This window comes from Plectropomus leopardus, chromosome 19 (assembly GCF_026936395.1).
Source record: "Plectropomus leopardus strain MGB_pleo_1.0 chromosome 19, ASM2693639v1, whole genome shotgun sequence".
Lineage (NCBI taxonomy): Eukaryota > Metazoa > Chordata > Actinopteri > Perciformes > Serranidae > Plectropomus > Plectropomus leopardus.
The window spans coordinates 14,579,754-14,607,287 of NC_142194.1; the positions used below are offsets into that span (position 1 = coordinate 14,579,754).

The window sequence follows — 27,534 nt, forward strand, 5'->3', positions numbered from 1 at the left end:
TCCTTGTAATTTCTGTCTGCTAGCAAACAACAGAGACATGCCCAACAGCTACTGTGTAATGGGAAGCACTATCAACAGGGTAAAGAGCCCAGAACTAAGTTTTTAAAAGCTGCAGGAAAACTGAGTTTTAAGAAGACAAAAGTGGACACAGACATGAGACATCAGCAGGAACATATGAGAAGACTGTGGTATCCTGTCACTTATTGTGGCATGTAGAACTATAATTTTGCTAATTTGACTAAAAAAAAAGCTGTGGACTGAAGCTGTGCACGATGCAGTTTTGATCTTTGTTAGCTTAAATGATGATTTTATCTTGTGTCAAATATTAGATTATTCCACTTCTGACCACTGAATGGGATCATTTCTTCAAGATAAGCAAGGTTAGACGAGACACCGAAATAGACTGACAATATTGAATTAGTCAGTATAACTTTTCCTTTCTGTTAGACATAATGTGCTAAAATAATCCTTTGACTTTTTTTGCTAGCTACAGGCATTTTGTTTGCATTCTTTGCTATAGCTATAGGTATTTGTTTGGGGTTTTTGCAAACTACAGGCCTTTTGTTTGCATTCTTTTGTAGCATTTTCAGCATATGACGCATTTTACCCTGTCTCTACGGGTTTTTGCAGCTGCAAAATGTAATGCAATCTTTCTTAGTGTTGCAAAGTACAGTTCGACATTCTCTCAAGAGTTGTAACTCATATTACAGCCTTCCTGGTGTCCATATGGGACTATTACCTTATGCAGGTGAGTGTATACTACTATACTTTTACTAGATCGTGGTGGCCCAGATTTTGGAAAAAAAAAAAAAAATCACCATCTGTAGACAGAGGTGGTTAAAAAATTAAGGGAGAGTTACCTTTTTGTTTGTGTGTTCTCTTTGGACTCAATCTCTCCAGGTTAAGAGAGAAGAGTCAATATAAAGTAATCAGAAAGTGTCATGTCCTCCATTTGCCTGTGGACAAGCCTAAATGAATGTTGAGTCTGGTTAGCCCTGGTGAGTCGCTGCATCGTTCATCAGTGAAGCACCGAGGGGGCAGCATGTCTGAGGTGGCTCTCAAGGGTCATTGACTGGTTAGTAATCAAAGAATTTATTCTGTTAATGCACCAGTGTGACCAAGGACGATTGCCATGTGAGTCACCATGGCACTAGTCCAATGCCAATAAAAACTGGTTTGCTTGAAATTCTCAAAGTTAAAATCATCATGTCTACATACATGACAGTGTGTCACTTGCATTAACATGAAAACAACTTTGAGGCATCATACTTCACATTCGACACTATGAGATTGAATCTTTTTCTTTACTCCCCGAAGCTCTTTGAAATGTATTTCAAGAGAGCTACTCTGATCTAATCTTACTGGTCAAATCTGTCATCAGGTCTCCCCCCGATTTATATGAGTCTGCCTGTTAAAATGGTGTTGCTATCATATCATCTATGAGACTAAGGAGAATATGAAGCAGATGCTCCTCTTTTGATGCTGAACAATTGTAGCATGTTGTCTTTAAGCATCATTTGAACATACTTGTTCATCCAAGGGCTGCAGCTCAGTTATCCATCCACCTGAACTGTATCAGTCCCTTCAGAAGCCAGTGTTCTTCCCACAGTGAGGCTTTCTGACAAACTGATTGGTCTGTCTTGCTGTTAGTCAACATATCAACAGCCCTGTTCTTCAGCGTGGATGTACAAAGAGAACTGAATACAGCGTTGGAGGAGGGGCCCCCTTCATTCTCCACCGGAGGCCAAAAAAGTTAAACTTTGAGAATAAAATTACCTGAATCTTCCACATCTTTGGGCCCATAGAGCAAACGCACTGGAGACTTTGCCAGCTGCGTGTTCTAATTTCTATTTTAACAGTCTCCTAATAGGATAGGGATGGATTTATTCAATCATACGGCTCCACTAGACTTTAAAAATTCTACCGAATGACTGAATCACAAAAGTGATGTTAGTCATTTTGTGGGGGTTGTGACACTCAAAAAAATGTACCCTCTGATTTACATAATTCTTTTTTTACAACATAAGTCAATTGTTAAAAGTATTTGGGGTTCAATGGCACCATGCAAGATACATGGAAGTTGTAGTTAGATTAGTTTAGTTTAGTTTAGTTTAGTTTAGTTTAGTTTAGTTAGTTTGGCCATGATGTCAAATTGGCTTCAAAGTCCAGAGCTGTTCCTTGGGGCCAAGTCTTTAGGAGCAAGATAAGCCATCACGCTTGGTTGTAATCCCAATTTTAATTGTTGGAATGGCCAAACGGCATCTGCATGCTAACTTTGGTTGTTTGCCATCCCGAGTAAAAGTTTCTTTTTGTTGTTGTCCTTTCTTAATTTTCAGTTGTCATTAAATGATTACAAGGCTTTTGAAAAGCCATAATCACTGTCAGTAACACAACAAACCCCACAGATTTTTGATCAAATGCATTTTGTGACAATTTCTGGCAGCAGACCGAAATTCTGTATGTATGCGCCCATCATAGATCTTAAATGCCACTTCACATCAAAAGAGTAATCTTTTAAAATTTTTTCTGATGCTCAGGGTAACCATAGTACTTCACATAGCAATTTTAACTTTTTTTTCAACTGGGATGTTGTAATAAAAGAAAATCACACTGTTTAACATAAAGATCTTTATCCTTCATTATGGAGAGGCACAGAAGTGATGCAGCTTTAGACCAAGAATAGATTCTAACAGTGGCCCTGCAAAATGATTGACACAAGCAGCCCTGATTAAGAGGAGCCAAGCTGCAGTGTATTATGTTGAGACTGTCGCAGTATGTGTTGAAGTCATTTCTAAAAATATCTTACGCTGTTATGATTATTAGTTGATTTTTTAAAACTGAAGTGTCTGGTCGAGTGCACAGTAAGTACACTGATATTTTTTGCAGTGAGACCAATGTTAAGCATTTCAATTGAGTCTTCAACTGTAATCTTCTCGGTGTGGATAATTTCTTAAACCAAGATAAATGTGATATGGTTTGGGGTAAAATTTCAGATTTTTGCATTTACCTCTAGAAAGGAAAGTTTAAGGACAGCGGGAGTGCGGGGAAAAAGTGGATTCTGCTCCCTCCAAGTCTCAATCCTGTGATGCTTGACAAGTTAACTTTAAAGGCAGGAAATCAGGCTTGCCCAGGGTTATGTTTAGGAGCAGGAAAGTCCAGAAATAGTAAAAACTCGCCCAAATGTCAAATGAGGTTCCCAAGCACGAACAGTAACTTTTCAACATTTTCAAAAACACCTTCTTCTGCTTCCTTTAGCCATTGAGAACATACTCTACTCTTCAGTTTCTACATAAAGGATAGCGGCTTACCTCCACCATCACCTCTAGCTGTCCAAAAACTACAAGGAGGTAAAATAAAAATTTGTGTTTTTCCGAGACAGCAAGCAGGTGGAGGGAGAGGAATGTGTGTGTTGACAGGCTTGCGGTGTGGTGTTGGACACACATCAGAGCAGTTAAGAAGGAGCCATGGGAATCCAAACATCCTGTTTTTAACATAGAGGAAGAGCAGAGGGGATTGCAGGAAGTTAAGAAAGGTAGGAGATAAACAGGAGGCAAATTCAGGATGTGTTCTTTATTTCCTACATACAACTACAGCTTGTTTTTGAATAAAATATGAACTGTAACAGTTTTGTGTAGGGACATGTTTCGTGCGTGTGTCTAGAAAAGGACTGTAAGGGCCAAACTGCACAAACTGCAAGGGAGTGGAGACGGGCCTAAAGACGATTATTTAAATACACAACAGAAGCAACCTTGTGTATTCAGGGAGAGTGTTTCATTCTCAGTGTGGCTGTGGTGAAAGCCCTATCAGCAGGCTTTTTCAGCTGAGACCGGGTAGCCAGCGGCCCATTGTGGGAGGATCTGAGGGGTCCAGCAGTGCTGCGGGGGATTGGAGTTTGCTGTGGGGGAAGTTTTAGGAGACCATGCAGAGGTGTGAAGACAAACAAGAGAATTTTAAGAGTTTGGAACAAGAGTAAAGAGGCTAGTATTGGTGTAATGTGGTCATTTTCTTTTACTTTTAGCAATAATCAATGTCTGATTCATGTGAGAATGGAGGAAGCCACAGTAGCTAGGAGAATGTTAATACCATAAAAGAGCGACAGGGGCTGATTCTGGAGATAAACCTTAATTGGAAAAAAGCAAGATTTCACAGCTGAGCTGATCTGTTTGTCAAACTTCAGAGCGCAAATATCACCCAGAGGTTTTTGTGGCCTGACATCGGTGGATAACAGATCCAAGCTCTGGGTGATGGCAGAAGCTGCAGGGCCAAACAATATGCTGTAGAAAGTCATGTTTCATCTGACTTTTAATGTTTTGTTAGCAGCAGGTTTTAAAGGCTTCTTCTGGTCTGTGGGGGTCATAATTAAAGTTCATTAAAGAGATGAAATCAATTTTCATTTAACAGGTCATTCTTTCATTTTGGAACAAACGGCGCTATTACCAAGGAAACTGTTATGGTTGTACTTTGAATTAAATGAAATATTGGGAATTACATAGATCTAGGTGACCCTAATTAAACTGGGAGCAAACTAAAATTCAATAAGAACTTTGAGGCATTGCATCTGATGCATTTAGGGTGCTGCAACCTTTTCTGTTAAGAGTTGTCTGCACATTATCAGGGTTTCCCATACATTCATTTATTTGTTGTGGCCCACCACGTTCAAAACATCTTCTGCCATGAATTGCTTTTATATTTTTGAAGCTGGATCATTCATTAGGAGTGCTCTAGCAATGTATACTATTTGGCCACAAACGTGGTGGCAGAATGCCAGGGTAGTGAAAGTGAAACTAATTTGTGCTGGGTCTAAAAATTTGCTTTCACCACCTCTGTAGCAGCTGTTTTTCTCATCCATTAATGTGATCTGATCAGCTCTGACTCAGACATCTCACGACTCAAACTATACAAATTGCTGCTGCGGAAAAAAAATAACAAATGAAGGGTTTCACTAGAGCTTCGGGGAGCAGCAAACATTTTGGAATTTAGAGAGGGGACACAGAATGATAAAAAAAAAGTGAGACATACACATATGCCATTTCATCAGCTACCGCCACACATAGATTCCAGTTCTGTGTGAAACACTCCATCACATGACTTCATGCGGCATATGATGATCATCATGCAGCAGGAACAAAATGTTTACCCAGTTGTAACTCGAGCTTAGCAGAAATAAGCAGCGCTTTCAGACGTAATTGCATGAAATGAAAAGCTGCCAAGCGGCAGGTCCTTAAAATCAGTGTGGCGTGATTGAGAGGGAGGGAAGAATCTTCTGAGCGCAGCTGGAATCCCTGGGTGCATGAAGCCTGCGGCTGTAGCTATGTGTGTAGGTTGATGGCTTTGTGGTAGTATTTGCACATTCGTGTTATGTCTGGATATATTGCTGAATATTATTTTGTGTGGGTGCAGCTGCAGGTCTGCGGTTGTATACATTTGTGGCTTTGTTTGCGGTACATGCTCAGTGAGAGTACTGTACATACATGTGTGGGATGGGTAGCAGAACATGTCCTTAAAGTAGATTCCCTGTGGTGTGATAATGAACATATACAGTGGTGTCATTGAGGAGGCAGGTGAAAGCCCCATCCAGCAGGTCTTAATTACATCACAGCCAGTGCAGATATGCTTGGGTGAATACTGCTGGCCTCGCAGGTAATTGCTACAGTTGGCAGAGTAATAAGGCTAGGGGGCGTATTACCCATTTAACTTGAGAGAGCATGTGGCCTCTCAAATGTTTGAGATCTGACAGCTTTACGGAGGAGGTCTCATCTGTTTTGCCATTAAGCACTTTTAGCATCTTCTGTTGTAATTTTACACTAATAAATCTTCCTTTTTTGTCTTATATGCCATTTCATGTGTTTTTAGAGTGCCATTTGTAGCTGTTTGGAGACCAGAGTTTGCAGAGAATCCTTGTCAAAAAGTCTAATTACAAATGGATTTTGTGTCCTTGTAGATATTTCTTTCCGGTGTTGTGGAACTTGAGACCTTCAGTTTGCAGACCACTGTTTGAAAGTCTTGGTCATGTCACCAAATCGACCATATTTTAGTCAATTTTGTCTCTGTCTCAGACAAAGAGGACTCCAGGTTTTAATTCAAGACCGGTCAAAACCCCAACTGCAGGGATATAACTAAATTGCTTATGCAAAAAGGAGTGTTGAGTAAAGATAGTTAGGTTGATATCATCCCCTTAGTATTTGTTTGTTTGATCATGGAAAACAAAGGAAAATTCCCACACATAAAGTTCACCTCTGCAATAACTTATGATCATCTTATCAAGACATTTTTTTTGTGGTACACCTATACATTTGGGGATTTGGGGATTTTTCTGGTCTTGGTAAGGGTTGGGTACCGTTCACTTTTAAACTGATGATGGTACCAGTGGTCAGCGGTACCTTTTTCATTACTAACAAAAGCATAACAACATTATTATTAAAGAGTATTCCACTCCTTTGCTATTTTCTAATCCCCCAAAGAGCTAATTCTCTGTCTCTTTCTTTCTTTCTGCTTGTGTGTGCATCAGTGTTGACGCACTGATCAGCGTGACACTGCTAAATGCTAGTAGATACTAATACTTACTTCAAGCTCTCATTGCAAAATTGGCATGCAAAGTTGGCATGCCTCCTCCTCTTCTTCTTCAGACTTTTTTCAACATGTTTAAATGCTTCTATAGCTAGGGCTCAGTTTGTTTGTTTACATTTTGCTCTTACCAGTACAGCGGCATAAATGGATGACGCATGCCAACAATGTCTTGTTTTTGTGCATTTATGTTTATGGGCGTAGGTTGTAGCCTGCAAATCAGTGGGCGTTTTCATTTCACAGTCTGTATTCATCAAACTTGATGTTTATTACAATCCATGTCACATGGTGTAGCTTGCATTAAACTTAAAAGATTGCAATAATCTCACAGTCTGCAGGAGGCTTTAGTCTTGGCTTAGTTGGTCTTGACTAAAACACTGGCATATTTCTATTTTAAACAATGGAACTCATGCACAAGCTTGTATAAGGGGAGTGGTGAGTGATGCAAAGGCACATTACCCTCTCTGAGTAAAGTTGGTTCGTTCCATATGCTGGAGAGCCGGGAGGTTTCACAACCTCTGAGCCAAATGCAATTCAAAGAGTGAGTTGTGAATGATCTCAAGTCACACCATAAAAGCAGTATGACTTCGTTAAATGGAGCTGGTCAATTACTTAGAGCTTCAGAAATAACTTTTGCCTGTGCCACAGGCTGGCCTCCCACATCATCAGCGGGCCACTTTGCATCGTCTAACACCCAGGCTGAAAGTGAGTTCCACTCCGCCCCTGGGTATACAGCTAGAGCTTATTACCAAAATGTCCAACAGCAGTTTACAGAAAGCTTCTCCTCCATATTCGCACTTTGATTTTGCTACACAGGTACACGTACAAACATAAGACTCCCTGTAACCATAGAAACAGAGGAGACAAGTTCTATGCAGTATACTGGTATGAGGAATTAATGAGTCATAGAGAAGAAAAAGGACTGTTATAGCTTTATACTAAAGAATGTGTGGAAATGACATTTGTCTTTTGTTGTAAGACAAAATGTGGAAGTTTAACAAACCAGGACTGCTCACCCTATTTCCTGTACATATTTAAATTTTGCACAAGTAACAGTATGGTTTATATATATCACATTGTTTTACCTAGTAAAGGCAGCATCCTCTGTTTATAAACCCAAAAGTCACCACATCTTTATGTATGCCAGAGGTCTTACTGCATCTTTCCTTCCCCGCATGTAAGCTATCCAGCAGGCACTTTTTAAAATTTAAAGAACACAAGTAGAACACACACTTACCTTGCTGTTTTCTGGTGTGCATGCACTCTGCATGTCCGTACACTTGCTGACAATATCTACAAACCAAAAACCAACTTTGCCTGCGAAGGTGAAAAACAAACCACGAAGCACATCCCCTCCTGTAAATACAAGGTGAATTTTTGTCTGCACTCTGTAGGCAAACGCCGAGGCCATCTCATAAATTGTTAAGATGGCTAGAGGTGGGTAAATTAGGGAGTAGACTCATTACCTGCTTTGTAGAGTAGCCTAGACAGTGCCTGGAGCAAGAGCTGTAAACACACCATTACCACAACACTGCAATGTACTGCTGCACTCTGTCTCAACTCTCTCTTATGAGATCCTTGCTGCTGTCATGTTGTCTTTCTTGCTGATCTCTGGGCAGCCTCATTCATAAAGTCTTTCCAGGCGAAAGTTTCTTTTGCAGCCTTGACTGTTTCAAACCTTTTACGGCACTTTAGTGTTATTATTTTCTTTATAAATACTCCAGACTGTTCTTATGTACTGTTCATATGTATACCTAAGAAAAGTAATGCACCATAATTCTATAATCATTAGCAAGTTATTTGTGTAGTCATCAGGAAGGCTACTTTGAAGTGATGAATGCGCCAACAGGAGTAAAGAGGGAAGTAGAATAAAGACTGAAAGTTGGTGTAAGGAGGCAAGTTGGGGTGATGGATGGGCAAATTGCTCTAATTCCCAGGACATCAAATAAGGCAACTTGGTCAGTCGCCTTGGTGTCTGATACAATGCACAAGATGTCTGTATGAGATGCACCGGGTTTTCAACTAAGTCCAATTGAAATCCCATCTGCAGCAATGATGTAATATAAAGACTGAGAAAGTCTGCTTAGGTTGGGAAGGAGGGGAAGTGGACGGGTCAAACAAACATACAACTTTCCACCAGGAGACCAATTTGTTCTCAGAGACCAATCTGTATGATACCATACAAACTGGTGTATGAGGATACGCCGAAATACACAGGACAGCATCTCAGGGACTGAGTAATCCTCTTAAGAAATGATCATGCGGTAACCTCCAATGGCCACTTGAGGCTTGCTCCAAACGCATTCAGTCCCTATAAATGTTACAATGGCTAGCCTTACAGAAGAAACAAACATGTTTACAGCCTGGTACAGAAAACTGCTTGGTCTCTAAAGCTAATTTAAAAATACATGACAACTGAACGAAGGGTCATTTTTTTTTTTTTTATAACTCACCCATTTACATTTGATCAAGGCCCAAAGTTACACATTTTTAAGGGCGGTGCTGCTTGAGTGACAGGCTGTCTGTGAGGCGTCACCACAGTCTATAAGTCAGATCCACGCCTGGCATCTCCACAACTCTAACCTCTTGTTCAAATATGGTAACTTCTGGCTCTAAAAAAACAAGATGGCAACAGCGAAAATGCTGAACTAGGCTTCAGAATGACAGTCCACAAAACAATGGCCGATGTCATAGTCACCATACATCCATTATTTATTTAATCTATGGAAATGAGTTGCCTCTTTTGGAATAAGCTTATCTGTTTTCTTTCCAGGATTTAGATGGAAGATTTTTGAAAAAACATGGTTGTATGTCAGCTTATCCCACTTGGTTCCAGATTTTTGCTAAGGTGATCTGCTGCTGCTGATGGCTTCATATATAACGCAAATAAGCATAACTCCCAGAATGTGGAACTAGTCCTTAAATAATTGTGTGCAAATGCATACCAATTACTAAATAAGGGTATTTTTGAAATGAAATTAAGCAGTAGGAAAGCAAAACCTTACAGGAGGAGCTGTAACAAATAGGTCTTAATTAACATATGTCCGCTGAGTGGATACATTCCAGCAGCAGTAACCTCAAATACTTTGTAAAATAACTTTTGCAGCTCCAATCAAGAACAAATTCAGATCGAAAGTGTTTAGCCCTTAGAAAGCCCTTAGTCACCATTACAGTCTCAAGTAGCTTCTCCTCGCCCACATAGCGAATAAAATAAATTAATGAATGAAGATAACAGATCCTAACCTTACAGTGAGGAACAAGGAAAAACTCCCACAGAAACATTTAAACTGTGATTTTATGACTGGAGTTAATCCAGAATTTGCTGCAAAAAACCGATAGATTTGGATTTAGATGTTTCCTACTTATCTGTATACTAAGTGGATGTAAATACCTAAAATGGACCTTTAAATATGCCACCTGTGTATAATGAAGGATGTGTTTCTGGGCCTTTATGCAACTTTGAAGGCTGCCAAAAGGGTCGATGGAAATGCAATATTATTATGCACCACACAAGATGATATAGAGCTGGAGAGGGCCTCGGCAGTGCTTTTTTAAATGCAGAGCATGCACGGTATTACCATTACAAGATCTCTTTACCTGTCTCATAGGCTCTGCCACACTGTTAACACACTTGGCATGCAGAACAGAGAAGTAAATCCGGCTGAATCCAGCTGGAGAAGCCTGTGTTTTGACTGAAGAGGGTCTGTAACAGTGAGCTTATTTGCCATATTCGAAAAATTCTATACATAGAGACATTTTCACATTGTGTTTGGTTACTTGTGAATTTCATTTCAAAGCAAAAGTCAAACACCGTCTTGGAAAGAGAACGTTGATGGAAAAATACGTGTAGCTGTACAGTTTAACTAGCTGAATAATGACTGTGTATGCTTGGCTGCATAAATGCTCCCTTCATCTGATTAAATCTGTCCACTTTAATTACAGTATTCATTGATTTAAAGACTGTTATTATGGTATTCATCAGGTGATGAATAAGGTAATAACCTGTCTTCAGTTATGCTAGGCAACTGACCTGGTCAGTAACCTTGATTCAGGATTAGTTATGCTTTGTTTCAGAGAGTATTGGTGTATATCTCCAGCTGTTAGACATAAAACACATCATAGTTACTCTCTTACACTGCACAGCAGGATGCCAATGGCTGTCCTTTTGTTCCAATTTGATTACAGAGGATGAAATCTCCATCCCTTTTAGATCTAAGGCAGGAGAGTTAGCGGTGATCAGGTACAATGTGCACTTAGGAAGATTCAAGAAATGATATTCAGCTGATCAAAGAAGGATTGGCCTGAAAGTTTCACAGTTTTTCAGAATGAAGATTAGCAGCTTTGTACATTACCCTTTGGCAAGTGCAAATGGATTTTTTTTATCTAACCAAGGTCATCCTCAGTTGCGAGATGAGTGATAGAATGTTTTGGCACCTCGTACAGGCAGCAAATGCAGAAACTATGCAGCCTTGAGAATTCTCCTATAGTTTTTTAAATGGATTGTAAAATAGCTTTCTGCATCTTTGTATCCTGATACTACTTTCCCATAATGTCGAGCCTCTTTTTTGTTCTTTGGTTTCCAATCATGTCTTGAATAGAGCAAAACAATGCACTGATGTTCCAGAAAAAGCCATTTCAAAAAATGGAGATAAGGGCGAATTTGCTGACAATGATTGCATTTCACTTCATTCAATTCCAACATTTGTAAATTCGCCCTCATGCGTTTAACATAATCTCAATTGCAGATTGTGTGGAACAAGACTGTGCCCGCTCGAGAAGAAGAAATATCTCAGTGATTGATTTTAGGGAAGGTAGGCTCTATGAATTGCAAATAGTTGCTCAGTTGTGCAGATCCAGCTCCAAAATGTGTAGTGAAATCAGCTGCCCTGTGTTTAAGTACCAAGTTTCACCAAGTGTTTTGCTTCCAGGGGGGCGTGCAGTAGTTAGAGCTGACTTAATGCTGTGTGATTACTTGGAAGTGTTCAGTTTAGGGTCTGCCTTATTTCTAGCACCAACAAGAAATGTGTGTTTGTTTTAAAGTATACAGATTCAAATTGTTCAAGATTATTTTATACTATGCATTGTTTTCCTTAAAAACATATTTGTATATATACAGTATATGTATAGACTCATACAGAATTAATGCCTCACACTCATCACTTATGACTAACTACAAGTGTGTGGTTGTGTATTTTTCTGCAGAGACTGTGCTCGCTGCCTGTATTTTCTGTGTTCATTTATTGGCGTGTTCCCCCACAGCGCTCAGGTGAGGTCTTGGCTTTGTAAAAAGGTAGCAGGCAGGTGCCAGACCATCAGCAGGCATCCAAGAGACACAGATCTGAAAAAAACGCAAGAGATAATGTGGGTTTGGGTTTTACTTTTGCTGACAAGTGTGTTAGTAACTGATAATCCTGCATTATATATACTATATGCATGACTGTGTTACTGTTTGTAAACTGACAATCCTGCATATAATATTCCTTTAATGATATATTGTATGCAGAATTGAAACCCTTATCTGAACCCTCTAACCCCCTAAACCTACCCTATATAATATGTGGAGGATTGAAACCCTAACCCTAAACCCTCCAACCCTAACTTTTAAAAGCATATTAAAGTACACCCAAACTCCTGAGCACAGAAAAGAAGTAGACAAACAGATAATACATGTGGAGGGAAGACTCTCTGCAGAAAAATACTTTTTTATTTGAATTCATATGGGAATATACATAACACATAATTCAAAATTCAATACGAGATGAATTCTTCTAGATGAATGACTTATGCAGATACACTGAACAGATCCACAAAAGGTACTCTGGGAAGAGATGAGAATCGTGTGCATAGACAAAGCAAATAAAAAATATGTGCACTCCCACACATTGACCCTCCTCTGAATCAAACCTGGCACACATATTCATTTCTTCATTTATCAGGTTATGAGCCTCTGGAGCAGCATACTGCTTCATTAACAGGCTACTTCTAAAGCTTTAATCAGTTCAGACCTAGTCAAAGATCCTTGGATGCTATTTCTTTGCCTTGATATCACTAGCTCTGTAGCAAGGCACTAATCCTGTTAGTGTAAGCAATAACTGAACAGCTCAAAGACTGGGATTGCTTTGAGTTGTCGAGAAAAAGAACCGAGTGTTTTCTTTTTGAAGCTCTGGTTCAAATCACCCAGACACAGAAGAGAGATGTAATTTTACTGAAAATGTATATAGTTAAAAACTATTAATATTTCAGTAATCCTTAAATTTGTTCATTCCTTGCAGAGGCCTTTCATATAGAGATAGAAATGCGCTCTTTCAGAAAACATCAATTAGAGACCTTTGATAAAAATTGGTTGATATTATATTTTATTTTATAATGCTCCTTGGTGAGACTTCAAAAGGCAGTGGAAATTAAAATAAGCCCCATGAACAACAACACCCTGGCCAAAAAAGGACGGTGTCACGCTCTTTTCTCACTTGTTATTATGAGAGGGAATGAAGTAAGAGTTGTGAAAAAGAAGTCGAGTTCGTCAGATTGCGGTTTCATCAGCCCTGTTCACGCATACTGTGTCGCGAAGAGGATTTTCTAAAACGGTTCAAATGATGTTAGAATTTCAAATTTGATGGCATCTTTTTGTGTGTGTAGTGCAGGAAACACAAAATAGATTTTTCCCTTATTACAATAATTTTTTAAAAATTACATGGTGTTAAGAAATGCATGTCAGTGTAATGAAATGGTGTGTGGATGACGTAGGTTTTATTTTTTGTCATCTTCGTAGTGCCCTGAGTGATTCTCTTGACAGCAGGTGCGATCATTGGCAATTGAGCTTGCATGGTTTCCGGTTATTTGTAGCACTTTGCACTCCCATGCAAAGCATACACTCGTGGGTCTCTGTCTCTCTCTGCATGCCATATCGACTATTCATGTATGCCTCTGCCTCACACTGCTATTACCAGTGAAGATATAACAAACGCAGACAGCTGATGTCGTGTTGGGTATCAGTAATGCTGGGACGATGAAAAGCCAAAGCAGTGCAGTATCTGTTTGGCTCAGACACAAGGATAAGAGACGATGTGTAATGATGCTCCAAAATAACAGAGTAAAAGTAAGCTTTTTGACTCACACAGTGCTGTGGCCACATTACCTTTTGTGACTCATTTCTGTCTCAAGCTTTGTATTTCCTCGACTTTTCAGCTCGAGCCACTCTGGTAATCCTGATCGTATTCTAAGTGATCACATGCAGCCTGATAAAGGGTTTTATTTTCTCCTGCACATGAGTAAAACGTATCCAAAGCTGTGTAAAACATGGCAACCCTCCACTGTCGCCTCCCCACCCTCTCCTCATTTTTCATTCACTGTTTTTCATTTTACAATAGAAATTGTTTTGACTTCCTCTTGTAAAAAAAAAACCTCAACAAACTAATGAAATCATCTTTGAATTGAAGTCTTCCTTATCTCACAGTAGGAGTTTAAAAGCTCTGTCCTGCTTTTTATTCATATAGTTAAGCACAGGAGTGTAAGGCTGAGTTTAAACCCAGTCTTCTGCAGTCTGCCACTGAGCAGCTCCAGTGAATCAGCTGGAGGTTAAATGGTTCACTCAAGGGCTCCGTAATGTTGTTGAGACATGGGAGAATATAACTTATTCAATGTTCTCTCTCAGCATTGTGAAATCCTGAGCTAAAGAGCTTTTTAAGCTATAATTAATCATGTATACTGGATCAGTTTCAGGGTTGTAACCCATCATTTTTCTTGTGCATGGTTTGTTATCTGATAGTAAGACTGTTCAAATAAGAGTAATATACTGTACTTGGGCTTTTACAAAAACCAGTCTGTGAATCACTGACTACATTTACATGCAAGGTAATGTTCCACTATTATTCCAAATATGGTAATATTCTGAATTTGATACAGGTCATATATCCAGAATATTCTGTTTGGATATTCTGAATGGAGCAACGTATAATTAAGGCATGTGGAATATTCCAATATTGGGATGTTAGGAGAATTTTTTGGACATCTATAAAGCGCATTTGGAATATGCGCCCTTAGACCAAACATCTATTAATCGAGAAAATTATTAATCAGATTAATCAATATTGAAAGTAATTACCAGTAATTGAAAGTTTCCATACAGTGTCTTATAGCAAAGCCCCCACATGCTCTGTATTGGTCAAAAAATAATCAGAAAAACAAGGCATTGCTTTGGGTAAGATGTGTTCCTGTTGCAGAACAACAATAAACTGAATTTTAGAGTGTGAACAGCATTTAAATGAGTTTCAAGCTGCAGACGTTGATAACATAATAAAGTTGAAGTGGAACTGGAAAAGGGCAGATGTCATTTGACGCAGATTAAGTTGCAGATAATGAAAACTGGAAACACAGATCACCGTGAAATGACATTTTTTAGGCGGTACAGTTGCATAGGTAGGAGAACAGAGAGGGCCAAAAGCGCCGACCTGGCTCAGTGGAGGAGTTCTGGCTTGTCCTGCAGCGCTGCAGCTGCCAGGTTGTGTTCCACTATGCTGGATGGAGTAGCCCTCCTCTCACAATTGGATGGTAATGAGAGTGACTGACGGGGATGCTTGGAGAGCCTGCCAAAAATAATGTTTTGTGTTTCTCTTGCCCGCTTTGCCTCAATGCCGTGCCGTCTTTTGGTGTACCTCATGTCTGCCGTTCCTTATTTAAATCCACAGACAAAATGTAGGAAATTCAGTTTTAAGATTAAAATTAGGATGAGTGTTTCCAGAAGGGGAATTTAGTCATTGCAGCGGAAAAATAGGACAGAAAAAAGGGCAGATGTCTGAATATAATAATTTACTGATTTTAAAGCACTGAAATGAGTAGCTATGGAGCACGAGGTACAAACGTGCATTGTTGGGTGTAGACATTATCAGATTTGCAGAGCAGAGGTGAAGATACATATGTGACTTCCTGCTGACGGGATTTACAGGTCATACATAATCATACACACACACACACACACACACACATGTCAGTGAAAGCTGTGAGAATGGAGGAGTGGGAGGCATGATTGAGACCATGATGGCTCCTGGTTATAGTAGTTGTAATCCTGCGATTACCGAGTGCACGACATTGCATGGAGCATCTGCATGAGCTGACTGCAGAATGCGTAACAATGAGAGCAATGGCTTGTGAAAGTGGTGTTGTTTTAAACCCCTGATCAGTGGTTCAACATCCTGACCACAGATATGTGCCTTCACTGTTATACAGTTGGGATTACAACATCTGTTAAAAAAAAAACAGCAAGACCACATTGCTTTTCCCTTGCCAGGTCTAATTCTTTGTGAGCCTACACTCTGCAACACTTTTGGATGGCTGTTGTCTGCTGTATGTATTTCTGTGTAGCAAGACAGTATTTATATATATATATATATATATATATATATATATATATATATATATATATATATATATATATATATATATATATATATATATATATATATATATATATGTATATGTGTATATATATATATATAGATATATAGATATATATAGATATATATGTATAAACTATAACTTTCACTGCATGTGATGTTTTTCGGCTCTATCTGTGCACAGACTATGTGCTGCACTTTGACAATTTGGTTCAATGCATCACAGAATGGTACATACAGTGTATAGTGGCCCTAATGAATAGTCCAGCTTTAAAAATATAAAATCAGTGCATGGCTGCAGATGTTTCAATCATGGTGAGCTGCCACAAATAAATGATTGCGGGGGAAACCCTGCAATTGTAGCTTTTATTCATTGCATTTTCTTATAGGCTACTGTATAGCTGTACTTGTTTAGGATATAATCTAATATGATAGGAAATGAGTTTCAGATTTTAATCTTTTCTCCTCTTGGGCTGGGGGGACCCAAGACCCAAAACCCATGACCCAAAATACCCAGCTAGATTTGGTACCCCCACCACTGTTGACTTCATATGACCTTGCTGTGTAGCCATGTGTTAACAAGGCACATAAGGACTTACTATTCTCCCCTCGTCTCCCTCATTATTCCCTCTGAGTACTGACCAAAAAGGAAGGAGCCAACCCCTCTATTTCAACAGTGTTCTCGTGTCTCCCATAATGATAGATTAAAGATAAAAGTTGATTCTTCTTCCCCCAGTTCTCACCTTACACCCTCAGTGTTTGCCTGTCCTGCACCTTTAATAATGTGATAAAAAGAGACACAACACTCTCTCAGGACTAAAGCAGAAAATGTATTCAAAAGTAAAAAAAGAATCACGTTTTTGATCTTGCGACTTATACCAGATGCCTGTCTGTGTTGCACCTCTATTATCAGATCCACTGTTTACTTTTGGGCTGCTCTTCTCCCAAATGTTTTTTTTTCTTGCACTTGTTCGATTCTTTTCTGCACCTTTACAAAGACCATGTCAGGGGAGAAAGAAGAATATTGAATAAAAGCAAACTTTTCCTGCACAAAGGATGCAGTAGCTCTCACAACCACTCAGACCTTTCTTTGTCCTCTCATTGTAGTGTAATTTTGGAAATAGCACAGTGCAGAAGTGAAAAGCATCAATCCTTCACCCAAGTTGAAAATCCACTCGCAAGTGTCTGTAATGCTGAAATTTGATGGGAGGGTGCATGAACTAAGGACCGAAGTCATCTGCCTGATTTCATTATGCGAGACGGACCCTCACTTGCTTCCATTTTAGATGTGGCTTCTGGCAGGAATGATGTGGGGAAAGGACCTGCTATTAAAAATACATTTTAAACCAGAATCATTTTAACAGGAAAGTGGCAAAGGATGCATAAGTATTTTTTTTTTTTTTTTTTTACTTGTACTTGCGAGGACTGACTTAAAGGTCCAGTGTGCAGGATTTATAGACGATGTGGAATATATATATATATAATATAATATGGAATTTAATAAGTTTGTTTTCTTAAATGTATAATCACCTGGAAACATAGTCAGAATTTTTTTTGTTACCGCAGAATGAGCCATTTATATTTACTTAGTGAGGTGGGTCCTTGTCTGTGGAGTCCACAATGTGCACCGCCATCTTTCTACAGTAGCTCAGAACAGACAAATTAAACACTGGCTCTAGATTGGGCAATTCCTGTTTTTGAGTCGGCCACCATAGTTAGCTGCCCCTTCGCAATGAAAGCATGAAAAAGAAATTACTTTTAAAATGTGAAACTGCTTGAATCAGTGTTTTTACTGGCCTAAATTACCTGGTCTATTTGCGTCTACTTCAGCTCCTGGTTAAAATCTTCTGAACATTTATGTCTGTGTTAACTGGAAAAAAGGTGAGCACACATTAGCAGGTGCTGTGCTAGTGACCGATTTGCGACATGCCAAACAGCATCAGAGAAACACCGATTTGTAACGTGAAACTGCTTTATTAAGTGTTTTCACCTGTTTTGTAAAGAAAGAGACCTTTGCGGAAAATTCAATTTCCAGTTGAAACCTCCTGAACAATGAATGCTGTGAAGGAATTCTAACCAGGAGAGGTTCAGCTGGTAAAATCTGCAGTCCTCACTGCTAGGAGCTACTTAATCCCCCTAATTCGTGTTCTACACTGTTCTTTTTAGGGTCACATTACTGAAGAGAAATGAAAGCGGCTGTGCTTGCAGCTGATTAATGACAGTGATATTTACAGAAGTCAGGTCATTACGGGTAGCTGTGGCTCAGGAGTTAGAGCAGGTCATCCACTAATCGGAAGATCGGTGGCTTCATGTTTGGCTAATCCATTCCACATTTGAAGTATTTTTGGGCAAGATGCTGAACCCCAAATTACCCCAGATGGCTGTACCATTGGTGTGTAAGTTTGTGTGAATGTTGGACAGAGTAGCAGGTGGCACCTTGTATAAATGTCCGTGTGACTGTGAAAAGTAATGTTTTGAGTTGTTGTGAAGACTAGAAGGCTGCTATTCAAGTGCAAGTCCATTTACCATTCACCACACATGAAGGCAAAGTCTGTGCTGGTCATATAGAATATTCCAATATCATTTGATGAATTTTACACGTCAGAGATTCTTAACAGTGTCAAGGAAATTAAACCACTGAGATATTAATAGCTGATTTTATAGTAATACCTATGTGATTTCTAGGCAATTGCATCAAAATCAAAAACAATATTAGTGTACCAAAGGATGAATATCCTTGTAAATTTCCATGTGGGAACAGCTTATTGCCTTTTGTATTTAATTGCTTCTGCTTCAGTGGTTTACAGTTGCCTTTCTTTACCTTTTTGTGTTTCGCTTTTACACTTTATTATTCTCTTTATCCTGTTGTTACCACTATTCCTCTTGTCTCAGCTCCACTGCTGTGATCATTTTATGTAGTTCAGTTCAGTATAGAGACAACACTTTGAAATTTCATAGGGACGTTTGATATCTATGCTGCACGGGTTAGGGGTTGCTTTACCTGTGTGGCCCAATGGGTAAAGCACAAAGAAGAGAAGAATAAAGTAGAAATAGCTCATAAATAGCAAGCAAGAAGGAAAAATAGTCAAAGGAAGGAGGGCTAAAAACAAAAGAGTGAAGTTGAGAGATGGAGGCAGACAGCGCAGGATTGAAAGTTAAGGGCTGGGGGATGGGAGGTGAGAAGGGCATGTCAGCTACCAGAGATCAGAGATTAAGCCACTGTCGTTAGGGTGTAGTTCGCCAGCTGTCCTGCCCCAGACGACTTACTCAGTGGCTTAGGATGGGTGGCCTCTTACTCTCATAAAAGTCCAGCCAAATGTCAAGAAAATGTCAAGAAGAGCAGGGAAAATAAGACAGGAGCTCTGTCTCCCAGCTGCGTAGAAACGCAGTACACAACGCGTTTCATAAAATCATGCTACACAAATGTTTCTGCACACTATTTGCAGGAATAACTGCGAGGTAATGATGTGATGTGGCGGCTGAGACGTGGAGGATCATTGTTGAGTAGTAGGAGGTGTTCACTTTAGTTCTCCAGAGTGTGGGAGCTTCCCGTATAGCTGATATGCTCGATGCAGCGCAGTGAGAAATAGGAAAAACAAGACTTTTTTATCAAAAATGTAGCCACGCTCGCAATCTCTTCTTTTGATCTTTTGTAGGGCTCCGCTGTGCTGCGGTGTGCTTCGGCTCCATGTCATACAAAAATGAACAGATTGTGCTGTCTCAGCCTCGCTATCCCATATTGTCATACTGCACAACTGGGAAGAATGGAGACTTTAGCAATTCCCATGGTGAATAAAAAAAATCAGGGATGCGGTTGGTTTTGTAAAAAGAGACCAGACAAAGGAGAAAGGAATAAGAAAAGACAGGTCACACTAATAAAACTCCCTGTGCTGGAGATGCTTGGAGTGCTTTCAGGAACCAGAGTGAAGAAAACTCCACTCACCCCAGTGCCAGACAGAGTAGACATAGTTGCTCTCAACTCTCAAATGCTCTCAAATTAGGCCCACAGTTGGCGGGATAGATGGTGTTAATTTCAAGCCCTGATTGGTGGCATTTCATGCTGTTCAAAGACAAAAACAAAGAAATGCTGTTGGCAGTGGTAATAATGAGTAGCCAACCACGATGGGCATTGCAGCAGCTGCAGCCCACTTGCCAAGGAGAACATTAGTGTTGGACAAAATGCTGGATTATGTCCAATGACAAGGTTTTAACCCATCATTGATGTAATATATGTGCATGGCAGCAGTTCATTATGAAACAGTAACTTTTAAAACTACAGCACTTGTTGAGGATGTGGTGACACTGCTCGACACAGCTGTAAAGCAGACTCCATTATGTCAGGCAACAGAAGTGATCAGACAGGATTTTAAAAGTGTATTTTTAACCTTCACCTTCATTTCCATTTCCAAATAGGTAGTTTAGATAAAGTGATTAAAATATGGTGTGCAATGGGGTTAAATTTTTAAACTGTTAAAAAATGTTCAATATTTTGTGCAGAGCAACCTCTTGCATTAAATTAAAACCTATAATTATTGTGAAACACTATGTGCTGACACAATTTCAAAATAAAAGTTAAATTAGGCGAAATGGAGTTCTCAAACTCAAGGAAACTTGAACACATAAATCAATGAGATATAAAACAAACAAATTAAAATGAACAGACAAAACGGTTAGGTTATTTTTTTTTTATGATTTATACATATGATTGTATTTACCACATATTATACTGCATTATTATTTGCATTTACCCATTTAGTAATTCTGTCCACATTACTGATGATTTTTTATCAAAAATCTAATTGTATAAATATTTTATTAAATCACCAGCATTCAACTCTACAATATCATCATGATATCCATATCAAGGTATTCCTCTAAAATATTGTGATATTTAATTTTCTTTGTTTAAAACCTGCCAGATAGACTCCATATGAACAACTGTCTTTCAAGTTCCCTTTGGCTTTCACTTTTTGCATGACGTGTAGGTGTTTTCTTTTTTGAGGACAAAGCGCTTGTGTTGTTTGTGATTAAGGGAAGTCCAAATTCTTCCTCGAAGTGTTTTTAAATCCTCCCCCAACACCATTGACTGTTTGCCCAGGTACATCCCTCAGAGAAGCCAGCAGAGGGCTCAGCTGACAGTGGGAGAGGAGGGATTTAGATACTCCCGTCTGAGGACAGCCAAACCCCTGTGATTACTGCTTAATCCTCTCCAGCATATCATGTGCATCATGGCAGCACAGTGAGCCTTTGTGACATCACGGGGGAGGCTGATGTGGGGCTGCTTAGTCCATATTTCTCTACATATCTGTCTCCCTAATGCTGTCTGTCCTAACCTCTCTCCCACCATCTTACTCTCTCACACTACTCCTTACTCTGTATTTCCGCTGTCAGTCTCTCTCTGACTCCCCCTCCCTCTCTCTCATTGTCTGATGGTCGTGGAGGACGGGGTGGGGGGAGAGGCGGAGAGGAGATCAGTGGGGATTATCACTGTCTGGAGAACACGGCTGGATTTGTACGCCATCTCCGTAGTTGGATGTGGTGCCAACCTGCCCTCGACTAATGGGACAGCAGCTCTCTGTCGTAGCACAAGTTGATATCAGTCAGATGCTCTTAACCAACAAAACTGTCCCTTCGGTGACTCATGTGGGGCAGTTTTCTTCACCATATGAGCAATCCTTTCCTGAGCAAATATGACTAATAAATAAACAGCATTATGTAGAGAAATTGCGATAGGGAGACGGCAGGGGTTTGCAGCCATGTGAAATCCAAAAATTAAACCTGAATCCGCTTATTAAAAAGAGTAAGTAAGCCCCTGGCTCTTTTTCCTCTATTTCAATTTGCCTCTCTGATGTCTGTTTTGTGTCCTGCTCTTCGTCATCTATCGCTCTCACTCAGCCTTTGAATCACGCCAGCTTTCTGCTCTGGTCAACACCGAGGTCACCGAGAGTTTGATGAGGATCTTAAGAAATGCAGCTGCAATCAGAAAATTTGTGCAGTACGGGCACTTCCAGGTCTAGATGGCAGTCGCCAACTCAGGGTCCCGCAGTTTTCTTTTAAACGAGCCTTTGTGTTTCTCTGCTTTGGAGAATCAAGCCTTTTATATTTCATGTCAGTAACCCAGTGTAAGAAAGGATGTTCGGCGACTTTGAAGTGATGCTCGGAAATGCAGCATCGAGCAGTATGTCTGCTTTCATAACACGCTCATAACGCAGAATCATTGGTATATTTATTTGGACTTTTTTATGCCAGTGTTGAAACAAAACAAACATCAATTGGACAATCACAGCATTTGAAAGTGACATCTGAAATTTGGCCCGTCGGGTAAAAGTACTAGTGTCTGTGCCGAGCCTCCCAATTGATGCTCTTCTAGAAAGCAAGCAGGAAGTGATCTTAAAATGCTTGTCATGTCTATTTCAGGAAGTCTAAAATTATGTGTATGTGCTTCTCTGTAAGAATGTGGATACCCATAATATTTCTGACAAGCATTGGTGTCCCTCCACAGCTCATGTTGTACTTTATCCAATGGCAAATGACATGGTTTTTATATTTGTTTGTGTTTTTTTTCCCTAAATCTTTTATGACGCCAGATCATGCATCTTGATGATGACGTATTCACACCGAGTGTTCCTCGCTGCAGGTGCCAGCTACTGCTGGGCTTCTCTGCATTTTTGCTGTCTGAGAGTTGAATTGTGAACCATAACTTGATGACTTGTGTTTCACATTCTTATTTTAGTTAAAGGATAACAGACTAACATAAATATACCACTATTTACTAAAGAGATGAAGGCAGCACTGCCATTTTTTTAGCCACACAGCAGGTAGATTAGGAGACTACTCCTAACCACAATATTTAGTAATTTCATTGTACTGTCAGTTACTTACTCATAAATACTGTTATGTGGTTTCCGACCAGTAATTAGATGGAGGGAGCAATAAGTTCACATGCTAAATAGAAAGGTACGGCGAGCAGAGGGTTAGGCTAGCCAGCATTAATACTGGAAGCATGAAATACAATACAAAAAGTGACATATGTGTATTTCGCCCCTGAAAAAGGGGGAAACATAGAGAAAAGTGATGTTTTCTCAGCAGGAACTAACAATGCGTTGCAAAAAAATATATCAATTTACGAATTGAAAGTAAGTACAACTACAGTAATCTGCCTTTTAAAAGACACCACACACCACTTTCTCAGTAACAGTATGCACAGTATTTACCTGAGACATAAATCCTGCCTCCTCACATATTACTCAGCAAAATATCTTTAGCTTATTAATCTGTCACAAAAGTCACCAGAAATGCATGAAAATGTATTATATGGATAACAGTGCAAAATATACCACAATATGTGTATGTGTGCGGTCACAGTTTACACAAAATGGCAGCAACACTCATCCTAGCCATGGGTTGTTTTTTGCTACAGGGACCTCGCTCACACACACACTTTATTAAACTTGGCAAAAATCGAACTCTTATTTACTCAAAATATCACTTTTTACTCCATTAAAACCCTTGACATGGTAATGAGTTGTTACAGTCATGTTATCTCTGTTTAATAACAACAACATACCTGAAAAAGGGGAATAATAATCACTGAAGTGAAAGTGATGTTTCCTCAGTGAGAGCTTTACCCTAATGAGGAAAATACTGTGACTTCCTCATGCATGTGGGTGGAAACAGAGGCAGTTGATCTCAGAATCTTAGAGTTAGTCTTTTATGGCACAGAACACTTTTACATCTAATATTAAAACTGAAAAATATAGTAAGCAGTATGATATAACCAACTTTTTTTTTTTTTTAGAATTTTAACTATTCATCTATTTTATCTGATTAATGATTTCAGTTAATCCTTATGGACTGTTACTCTTAAATGTCTTATCTATTCTAATCTATAAGTATTCTTTTTTAACTTGTTACGTTTACACAGGCTACATATGTCTGACTGTACCTGACCTGAGCCTGAGAGAGTAGTACCTGAGTCCAACCAGCACCATAAAATGTTGTAGTCTGATCTACTACCCAGCCTGATATGTCTAAGACAACATTACTGAAGCACTGAGTTTGTCACTGACACACTTAGGTTGTTGCCATGGATACAGCTTGCCTGTATGTATATAATGATTAGGCATGTGGCACCTTGGAAATAACCTTCAAAAGGAATAGGTTTATAAAGATTTTTATTGGTAGATTGTTTGACACACATAACACACATTACGAAATGTCATCAGCATGTAGAAATAATATGTTTGGAGTAAAGAGAAAGTGGTGGTTTTCCTCTGTGGAAGGTCTCAGTACCATCCTCCTCTGTTTGATCCATTTTCCGGCAAAGCTTAAGTTCAATTTACTGCTCCTTTTGCTTGGTGGAAAAGCCTGAATGTCTCAAGGAAGAACACAGAGCTTGACCTGAACCTGGATGTCAAATTTTTAATATGTAATATGTAAATAGTTAAACCATACACTGTAAAAATAATCGACATAGCTTCCCCAACGTCACTGATTAGCTTGTTGACTACTGCTTTGAATCCTTGAGGTCACAATTTTGGCCGTCACCTTCTTGGTGTAAGGCAGCCAGAAGTGACAATATTTAGATGAGTGAGGAGTGGATGTGACTGAGAAGCACTAGCAGCAGAAAGCCTGTCACTCCAAGTAAGCCATTATTAATCATGTGCAATTTCGAGCATTAATTAAATGTAAACAGGTGAGTTATATAAAAATTCACCCTCTGTGCAGTTATCATGGATGATGATGTTAACTTTAGAGACCAAAACCAATTTTGTACCAGGGTGTAAACATGATTATATCTGCTGTAAAGTCGGGCATTTTAACGTGGGGTTCTATAGGGGCCTGGCCATTTGAGAAACTGCACTTTTTGATGCTTCCTGCTGGGTTTATATTTTATTTCTCAGAGTTTGCAGCTTGATCTAAACCTGCTCCAACCTGTAGGGCCCTGTCTGGCTTAGGTCAGGTATCCACACTCTATTACACTTTTATTTTTGAAATAAATGTACAAGATATAATATGTGAATTTGTGAGCTTTGGAGGTGTTCTGTTTCTTTGGAATGAGCCCAGTTATCTGTTTCTTCCTGTGTTCAGTTTTTATGCTAAGCTAAACTCACTGGCTGTATGCTCCAGCTACATATTTACCACACAGTGGAATCTATCTTCTAAGTCTTAGCAAAAACGACGGGGCATATTTATCCCTTTGAAAAAAAAAAAAACATAACAGATTTAAATGTTTTTTAAAAGACTGCTGCCTTTAGCTTCAGTGGCTGTATCTTCTCCACAAATTCCTCGAGACGCAACACCTTTGTGATGTGTTTCTGACAGAAGTGTTAATCTGTTGCTGCAAATATGATTTGATTTGAACCCTGGTGAGGAGGAATGAGTGATAATATGATGTCTAAAATAGTCAGGCCGTACCACCCTGTCAAGTGTATTTCTGTCCACTGAAAGGCGAGGAGAGATGGCTCCCAGCTTGGAGGTGAATGCTGAATGCAGTGACAATCTCTGGCATTTGAGTTGTCAATCAACTTGTCAATTAAACACAGCAGTCAGCAGCGCTTTCAGAGAGTGCTTAGACACATCCCTGCATGCTCTCGCAGATGAAAGAAATGTCCACCACGCTATATTGACAGAGCCATTCCTGCCCAGCATTGTTCACCAAACTCTGATAGGAAATACTTGTGTGTGGATGGTGGCACAGTGGTGTTTCATAAAAGGATGAATGAACAAAATCATTACTGGATGTTCAAAAAACAACTTTTTATCAAGCGAGAATCAGTGTTTGAGGCCTCAATCCAATACAGTATTAATATTCTCTTCCTTGAAGCATCTGCAAAAAAGTATTTTATTGTGAGTAGTCTGCTTGTATAAACAAAAGTGAAGTCTCCTGGAAAGATTCAATATTTTCAGCATTTAACCACATAAGACAACAACACAGAATCTGACTCAATCTGCCATGAATTTATTATACATGTGCATTCAGGATCACATATTGTAGAGCGAAGGCTTTTTCTTGCCATGTGTTTCATATATTGCATTCCCCTAGAAATATAGAAGGCCGTTTGAATGCATATTTCATAAGACTTCTGTCTTCTGACATCAAGAAACCCACTGGTTCCTTTTTAATGGCTGTCCCTCTGGCTGTTCCTAATGGGTGCTGCTGAACCTCAAAACCACAGTCACATATGTGCACACTCTTCCATATGACCCATAACAATAACAGACTCAATTCACTCTCTCGTAACTGGAAATAAATGTACATCCAGTGAATAATGCTATCGACCACATAAGCGGAAGCCATGTGAGATAAATGTCAGTTTTTGTCGAGTAAATAATGATAATCCATCATGCAGGATCAGCTCCTGAGCAGTGAAAGACCTAAGGGGGTATTGCAGAGTAAACACCTTGGTTAAGTTTCCAGTGATTTATCTGTTTTTTTGCACATGAGCGTTCTGCTCCTCCAGTGATCTTTTCATCTCATATGATATGTAGGAGTCGGTACTCTGAGAGGGCAGATGAGCTGTTGCAGAAACGAGGTGTCGCAGGCTGTGGGCAGGCGGCGGTGATGAGGAGAAAGGGATGTAGAGATTTTTTTTAGTGTAGTTGGATAGAGAACAAAGTGTCAAGTAGAACACAGGCAATACAGTGGGAAACACTCGTCTGTCAGGTAATCTGCACATTCACTAATAAGTTTACAAGCAAGCACGAACAATTGTACTTGTAATGTGCCGTATGAGCAACTGTCTGCCATAAATACAGAAGAGCAGTTTCTAGTTTAAGGTTAAGTCTGGCAGCTGGTATTCAATATTTTAAAAAGTCTTTTTTTTAATTCTGCTTGAATTTCAGTTTTTGTTACTTAAAGGAAAGGTGAATAATTAGTCGCTCATTTGCATTTCCTTCCAATCTTTCTGTTTGCCTTCTGTACCTGGAGATTATTTAAGCTGTCTTCTTAACAATAAGATCACATTGACTGTGAAATAAAATGTCTTCTTGCAGGGGAAAACAACAGAAACCCAGGCACATGAAGACAAATCCAAATCCATAATTCCATTTGACTTACAATTTTAAGGTCACTATTAGATGGAATTTTTTAAATCAACTTGGGTTGGTTGGTGTTTAAATTCTCCTACTAATGACATTGTATTAGGAAGTTCTTCAATTTACAAAATTAAAAAAAAAAAGCTCGAAGAAAAAGACATGCACATAGATTAATATCTATTGACTGGAGATGCATATGTTGCAATACCCAAAGGGGCCAATAAACTAGTGAGGTCATTTGTATTCAGTAACATGTTTAAGTGTACAGCCCCATCATGGTTTACTGTCACATTTTCATTCTTTCTTTTGCAAAAGCCGTTATGATGGAAGATTGCTCACCATAGTAGGAGTTTTGGTGGTGCATTTGTATTCTTCTGGCTAATAAGAGTGGGCATCTCTCCTGCTGGAGTTAGGGCTACATGAGTATAGCTTCAGACGAATGCAAGTGAAAAAGAGAGAGAGAGACTATATAACGCAAAAATATAACAGTGATTGCGTTGTTGAATATCTTTCTGTTATTATGACCTACTAATGCACTGAGAGA

At 39.3% G+C, this 27,534-nt stretch overlaps 1 protein-coding gene across 1 annotated transcript in view; it reads left to right on the forward strand.

Moving 5' to 3' along the window:
* The window catches only part of nrg3b (neuregulin 3b), a 247,028-nt gene that overhangs the window by 54,846 nt on the left and 164,648 nt on the right, over window positions 1-27,534 (forward strand). The gene's annotated exons all lie outside the window — the stretch shown is intronic.